Below are 6,598 nucleotides of genomic sequence, written 5' to 3'. Positions count from 1 at the left end.
TGCTTCTGTCAACGTGTCCTTTTTATTCTGCGTGATCGAGTGTTGTTTTCCTTTCTTTTGTTTCTATGTTCAGTTGTTTTATGGTTGCTGTCAGTCTGTAATTACGTGGGAGACAGAAGTGTAAGGAGGAGGTGGAAGAAGGGAAGTAGTGATAGACAAAGATTTGGGGAATGGAGTGAAGAAAGGGGGAGGGATTGGAAAAAAAGAGGGGGAAAAGGGGGGGGGAAACGGGGGAAAGGGGAAAAAGGAAAGGGGGAAGAGGTGGAAGGGAAAGGGAAAGGAAGGGAAAGGGAAAATGGTTTTAATGTTGGGAAAAAAAGGCCCGGGAAAGAGAGGGGTGAAGAAAAGGGTTTTGGGAAAAAAGGGAAAAGGAAAGGGAGGGGGGAAAGGAAAGGAAAAAGGTGATTTCCCAAAAGGAAGAGAAAAGGAAGGGGGGAAACGCGGTTTGGGGGGTAAAGACAAAGACGGAAATAAAAAAAAAACAACCCCAGTAATTAAGAATCAGTAAGAAATAAAAGTGGGTGGTTTTAGCGGGCTGGGCCCCTTTTGGGCAAGAGTCCCCCTTTTCCCCGTGAGGGTGGGCCAGGCTCCTCTCGGGGCGCCCCCAATTATCCTTCACTTTTTTTCCCCGGGGTTTTATTCCGGGCCTTTGCGGGGAAAAAAAAAGGGGGTGGTTTCAGGGCCCCGTTGAATATCTTGGGGGGCCTTTGGGGTAAATTTTCCACTTCCCCCTTTCCGCCCTTATAGTACTTTTTATTTAAATGCTGCTTTTTGGCTGGGTTTGTGGGTACTTTTTTTGAAATTAAAGGGTTTTTCTTAAATTGAGAGGGGAGGCAGGAGGGGGCAGGCGGGCGGGGCAGGGAGGCGGGCAGGCGGGGGTGCCAAACCCGGGAACAGGTTGTTCTGGGTCTTTAAATGTGAATGTGACTTATTTTGGGTGTCGGTCTTTTTGTCTTGCATCCCCCCCTTTTTTGCCGTTTATTTTATTTTTTTTTTTTGTTCTTTTTCCTTCTCTTCATTCTCTCTCTTCTCCTCCCCCTCTTCCCCTTCCCATTTCCCCGTCTCCTGTTTCCCCATTTTTTTTCACTAAAGTAAAAAATTTTTAATTTTTTTTCTCTACCCTTCTCCGGGAAAAAAAATTTCTCTCCCCCCCCTCCCTCTCTGTCTTTCTCTTCCTCCCTTCCCCTCCCTTTCCCCCCGCCTCCCGGCCGGAATGGGTTTTGGGGATTTTTTTTTCTGCCCTTGCGTCTCTAGTTACATCAAGAGTACTAAATTCGTCCACAAGTGAGAAAATGAAGAGGGGAGAGAGAGAGAGGAGAGGAGAGAAAAGGGGGAGAAAAGAGAGGGAGAGAGAGAAGGGGGGGGGAAGAGAGAGAGGGAAAAGGAGAGAGAGGGGAGGAGGAAAAGAGAGGGGAGGAAAAGGGGGAAAAGGGGAGAGGAGAGAGAGAGAGAGGGGAGGAAGGAGAGAGAAGGAGAGAAAAGAAGAGAAAAAGAAAAGAGGGAGAGAAGAGAAAAAAGATAGGAAGGGGAGAGGAGGGGGAGAAAAAGGAGGAGTAAGGGAAAAGGGGGAAAAGGGAGGGGAAAGAAAAGGAAGGGGGAAGAAGGGGGAGAGAGGGAAAAAGGGGAAAAAGATAGAAGGGGGGAAGGAAGGGGGGGGAAGGGGAAGAATAGAGAAGGAGGGGAATAAAAAAAAAGATAAAGGGAAAAAAAGGGAGAAGGAAAAGGGGGGGTTTTTTGGGGTTTCCCCAATTTTGATCTCGCCGGAATTTCCTTCTCCCACGGTTTTTTGCCCCCCCCCCCCTTCTTTTTTTTTTCCCCCCCTCCCCAGTGCCCTTTCCCTGAAGGGGCCTGTTTTTTTGGCGCGGGGTTTGGGGGTTTTTTTTGGATTTTAGAAGGTCCTTTTAATTTCTCATTTATGAAAATTAAATTTTTTGTGGGGGGGGGGGGGGGGTGGTTGGGGGGGGGTTGTGTTTGGGTTGTTTGTGTTTTTTAGTTGGGGGGAAAGGTTGGCAAATTTTGAAGAGTCCTTTTTGTCTCTCTACCCCCTCTTTTCCCCAATTGCTCTCCTTTTTCTCGTTCCCTCGGGCTCTTCCCTTTCTTTCCCTTTTTTTTTTCCTTTATCCCCCCCTTCGTTCCCTTTTCCTCTCTCTCCCCTTTTTTCCTTTTTCCCTTCTTTTTCCCCCTCCCTCTCCCCCTCTCCCTTTTTCTCCCTTTTGGGTCTCTTTTTTCCCCCTTTTTCTCTTTTTTGTCCCTCCCGCCCTTTCCTCCCCTTCTCCCTTTTCCCCCTCTTTTCTTTCGGGGGGAACCCCTTCCTCCCCTTTTCCCGTCTTTTCCCTTTCTCCCCCCCTCTTTCTTCTTTTCCCCCCTTTTTCTCTCCACTCCTTTTTCCCCTTTTCCCTTTCCCTTTCCTTTTCCCTGGCCCCCCTTTCTTTCTCCCTTTCCCCCTCCCTTTTTTTCCCCCCTTTTCCTTTTTCCCGTCCTTTTATCCCCCTCCCCTCCTTTTTTTTTCCCTTTCCCTCCCCCTTTCCCCCCTCCTCCCCTTTCCCCCTCCCACATTCCGTTCCCTTTCCCTTCCCCTTTTTTTCCCCTTTTTTTTTTTTTTCGGTTTTTCCCCCCTTTTCTCCTTTTTTTCCCTTTTTTTTTTTTGGGGTTTTTTTTTTTTTTTCTTTTTTTTTTTTTTTTTTGTAAATTCCTTTTCTCTCTCCCCTCTTCCTTCCCCTTTTCCCTTTTCCCTCTCCTCCCTCTCCCTCTCTTTCCTTTTCCCCCTTTCCCCGCCCCCTTTCCCCCCCTCAACTCCCTCCCCCTTTCCTTTCCCCCTTTCCCTCCCCCAAATTTTCTCCCCCCCCTCCCCCCTTCTTTCCTTTTCCTCCTTTCGCTTCTTTCTCTTCATTCCCGGGGGTGTGTGTTGTTGCTTTGTGGCCTGTCCATTTTAAAACTGTTGCGTCCTTTTAAATTGCCAAAAAAAAAAAAACCAAAAATAAACCCCCCCCAAACCCGGGAAAACCCCCACCCCCCCCCCCAAAAAAACCCCCCCCCCAAAAAAAAAAAAAAAATTATTCCAAATAACCCCCCCGGGTTTTAAATTAGGCCTTTACCAAGGGGGTGCCTTCCTAAAAATTTTTCATTTTTTTTTCGAAAAAATTTTTCCTTTTTTTTTTTTGGTCTTCTTTCTTTTCCCCTTGTTTTTGTTGTGGTAAGTTTTAAAAGTTGGTGTGGTTTTAAATTTTTAAAAGGGGAAAAGGGGGGAAGGGGGAAGAGGGGGGAGTGCAAGGGGAAAAAAGGGGGGAACGTTTTTTTCCCGCGGGGTTTAGGGGTGGGGTGGGGGGGGGGGGTTGTTTTGGGGTGGTTTTGGGGATGAAAAAGGGGTGGTGAGGAGGGGGAAATGAAAAGGAGAAGAAGAAATAGAAAAAGGGGGAGAGGGGGGGGGGAAAGAGGCAGGGAGGGGACTGGGGGGGGGAGGGAGAGGTAAAATTTTCCCCGCCCGGAAAGAATACTTTTTTTTGGGCCACAAAGGGAAGGAAGGGGGAAGGGGATAAAAATTGGAAGTGAAGGTTGGGGCAAGGGGGGGGGGAATTTTGGAATTTTTTTGGTTTTTTTGGGGGGGGGGGGGGGGGTTGGGGGTTTGTTGTTTTTGTTTTTTTGTTTTGTTTTCCCTTTTTGGGGTTCCCGGGTTGTTGCCCCCCGGTGGGGGTTGTGGGGTTTTTGGGGGGGGGGGTTGGGTGGGGGGGGTGTGGTTTGTGTGTGTGTTGTGTGGTGGGAGGGAGAAGGAAAGGGGGAAGGAGGTGGTTTAGTGAGTGAGTGGTGAGTGAGAGGTGAGTGAGGGGGGAGGGGAGGTGTTGTGGGAAATTACAAAAAGGATTTCATCTCTAATTTTTTTTTTTAAAAAGGCAGAAGGGGGGGAAAAGGGTTAGAAAAACCCAAGAAGATAGAAAAAGAGAGAAAAGAGAGGAGAGGGGGAGAGGAAGGGGAGAGAGGAGAAAAGAAGAGGAAGAGAACGAAAGGGCTGCCCAAGGGTTTCCCGCAGCCCCCGCAGGCCCCCTCCTTTCCTTCGGGGGCGTGACTCAGTTTGTGGGAATCAAAAACTGACTCTTTCCGCCAACCCCGGACCTCCTTTTTTGCGAAGAAACCATTCGGCCCGTTTACCCAACGTTTTAGACTTCTGATGTTCCTTATTAACTTTTACTGTTCAGCGTAAATTTGGGTTTAATTTTTTTTTCATTCGGATTTAAAGGGGGGAAAGGATTTTGGTCGGGAGGAAGGGGAAAAAAAAATTTATATTTAAAGGGAATTTTGGGGAAAGGTTTTTATTCGCCAAATTTTTAAAAAAGGGATTTTATGAATGTTTATTATAGTTTTTAAAACTTGGGGATATAGTTATAAAAAGTTTTACGTTTAAAGAAACCCTACCTAAATAGGCCCCTCTAAATGCCTTTATCCTTTTTTCTTTCCGCAAGCCCCCCCTCCTACCTGCCATTTCCAAAAAAATTTTTTTTCCCCCCCAACTTTTTCCTTTTTTCCATTCCGCCTAACCACCGACTCTCAAACCCAAAACCAGGGATCCAGGAATTTTACTATGGCAATCTATTTTTCGGTTAAAATTTTTTAAAACCCCCCCCCTAATCTCAGAAATTTGGAGGCCCCCCTTTGATTAATATTTTTCCCCGCTCCTAAAATTAAACTCCTCCACTAATAAAATTTTTTTTCCACTAAAATTAAACCCCCTCCAAATTTTTTTTAAACCCCCCAAAATCTTTTTCATACCCCAAAAAAATTTCCAAAAAAAAACATATATTCCCATATCCACCCGGAGGGGACCAAAAAATCCACCAAAAAATCCCTTTCCCCTAAAAAAAAAAAAAAAATTCTCTATTTTTAAACCCAACGCGGGTACTGATTTCCCCCAAAAATTTTCTTTCCCCCAAAGTCTCCTAAACCACCAACATTTTTCCCCCAAACCCTTTTTAAGCCCCCCCTCCTTCCCTCACCCCAAAATTTTCCCCGAGCGCCGACCGTTCGATTCCCACCCCAAAACAAAGGTAATGGCGGGGGCGGACGGGGGAGGCCCCGCTGACCCAGCGCCGTGGGCAGGTCGCCCCCCGGGGGAAATGGAAGGGTAATAATTTTCCCTGTCGGGGGAGGGGGGTTAGTGCTTTGGCCTAGGGCGGGGTGGCGGGGGGGGGTGGGCGGGGTTTTGGGGAAGGGGGAGGGGGGGCCTGAAAGATCCGTTTATTTTTTTTTTTTTTTTTTATTTATTTTTTTTTTTTTTTTGTCTGTGGTTTGAATATGTGTTTTAAAAAATTATATATACATATATAAAAGATATATTTGTAAATTTTTATATATATCCCAATTTTTAAAATATATATATATTATATATATATATATTATTATATATTAAGTTTTACACATACACATACTTTATATACTAAAGTATGGTCATATATATGTTTTATGTATACATACATATATTTTGTTTTTTAATTTTTTATTATTTTTTATTTTTATATTACTTAAAATATATTATAAAATTATATGTATATAATATTATATTTTTTATTTTTTTTTTTTTTTTTTTTTTTTTTTTTTTTTTTTTTTTTTTTTTTTTTTTTTGTGTGTGTTTTGGGGGTGTGTGTTTTTGTGTGGTGTGTTTTATATTATGTCCATTTTTCCCCCCTTTTCTTTTTTCCTTCCTTTTTTTCCCCCTTTTTTTTCCTTTCCCCCCCGTCCTTTTATTTCCCCCCACCTCCCCCCTCTTTTATTCCCTCCCCCCCCCTCCCCCTCCTTCCCCCCTCCCCCCCTCCCCTCCCCCCCCTTTTTCCCCTCCCCTCCGCCCTTTTCCCCTCCCCTCGGCCCTTCCGCCCTCCCCCCGACACAGTTGACGGCATTTCGAGCGCTGTTTCGAGGCGGCGGCGCGGTGCGGCGGCGCGACGGAGGGGAAAAACCCGGGGGACGGGAAAAAGGGAGGGGGGGAAGGGAGAACCTCGCGGAAGTTGTCGAAATAAGGGTGGCGGCCAGGAAACCCAGAGTGCGATGTGAATGTCGAGGGGGAGGGGAAAGGACACTAAAATAGGGGAGGAAGGGGGAGTGTGGAGTTGGATTTGGGTGGGGGGGGGGGGGTATCACCTTGTCTCACCGGTGCGCACGTTCATTTTTGGCGGGAAAGTTTGGAGGGATTGGTTCGAGCCACTGTGATGGACGATGGATGGCGGGTTTTTTTTCTAACTTTCTTTTGATCATTCATCTTTTTTCTTTCTTTCGTTTTTGTTTTATACATTAATTCGTTCGTTTCTCCCTCCATTCTCGTTGCCTGTCTTTCTTTCAGTTGCGAAAGATCAAGGTCAAGAGGATGGTGATAAAGGGTTTCTGGAATACTGTGATGTTGTAATTCATTCATATTTATATTATAATCGTATATACTATATTTTTTTTTACTTACCATAACGACTGAACCGTTTACTATGCCATCTTTTCACGTGTTAAAAAATTTTCAAAGTATAATTTTTATGTATTCCCTGTTTGTATGCGTATGGACGGGTGTTGAACGCTAGTGCTTGCTACGTGCCGGGGGTGCGTTTTTTTTCCCTTTTTTTTTTTAACC

This window comes from Penaeus monodon, chromosome 26, assembly GCF_015228065.2.
Source record: "Penaeus monodon isolate SGIC_2016 chromosome 26, NSTDA_Pmon_1, whole genome shotgun sequence".
In the NCBI taxonomy this organism is placed as follows: Eukaryota; Metazoa; Arthropoda; class Malacostraca; order Decapoda; family Penaeidae; genus Penaeus; species Penaeus monodon.
This window is presented reverse-complemented; position numbering follows the sequence as displayed.